Source organism: Delphinapterus leucas, chromosome 18 (genome assembly GCF_059928025.1).
Source record: "Delphinapterus leucas isolate spDelLeu-1000000601 "Yukka" chromosome 18, BTC_Dleu_Yukka2, whole genome shotgun sequence".
Taxonomy (NCBI): Eukaryota; Metazoa; Chordata; class Mammalia; order Artiodactyla; family Monodontidae; genus Delphinapterus; species Delphinapterus leucas.
The window spans coordinates 19,067,448-19,068,189 of record NC_143146.1 but is presented as its reverse complement, the minus strand read 5'-3'; the positions used below and the strand labels follow the sequence as shown (position 1 = coordinate 19,068,189).

The window sequence follows — 742 nt, the reverse complement described above, 5'->3', positions numbered from 1 at the left end:
TATACTACACTGTAGTAACACCACATTAAAATATTATTTAATTCTAAATTCACTTCAAGAGAAAAAGGTAAAATACAGGGGAACGTAGTGTTAATTCAGAAAATAAAATAGGTCACTTTTAGCACTTAAAATGCAAAATTTAAACTTTAAAAATTACTAAGTATAAAAATTATTAACCTACTTCCTCTAAAAGTGGTTATCCACCATTGAATGTCTTGCAGGATCGCTTTCAGATTTACAATGAAACAATAATCTCTAAGAGAACATGCTTCACAAAATACACAGAGTGCTTCATGAATTTGTGTGTCTTCTTGTGCAAGGGCCCAGCTAATCTTCTCTGAGTCATTCCAATTTTAGTGCATGTGCTGCCAGAACATACATGATTTTTAAACAACTTTTTAAATTAGTTTTAATCCCCATTCAATACGTAATTTTTTTTTTTTTTTGGCCATGCAGCCTAGCTTGCAGGATCTTAGTTCCCTGATCAGGGATCAAACACAGGCCCCCTACAATGGAAGGGTGGCATCCTAACCACTCGACCGCCAGGGAAGTCCCTAAACACTGATTTTATAATATGATATATGTAACAGTACTCATTTACATCAATATTGACATGATAATTATATCAATATTGTTACAATAAATGTTTGTTAAGCCACCCAGTCTACGGTATTTTGTTATAGCAGCCTGAACTAAGATAGACTTTGGTAGTAAGAAGTGGGGTGCCACTGTAACAAATACC

The 742-nt window shown here is 34.1% G+C and overlaps 1 non-coding gene across 1 annotated transcript; it reads right to left on the bottom strand.

Moving 5' to 3' along the window:
• Positions 1–275: 275 nt before the first annotated feature.
• LOC115803262 (U6 spliceosomal RNA) lies at positions 276–377 on the bottom strand. The gene has a single exon (XR_004023948.2). It is a non-coding gene; the product is annotated as a U6 spliceosomal RNA (small nuclear RNA).
• Positions 378–742: the final 365 nt, after the last annotated feature.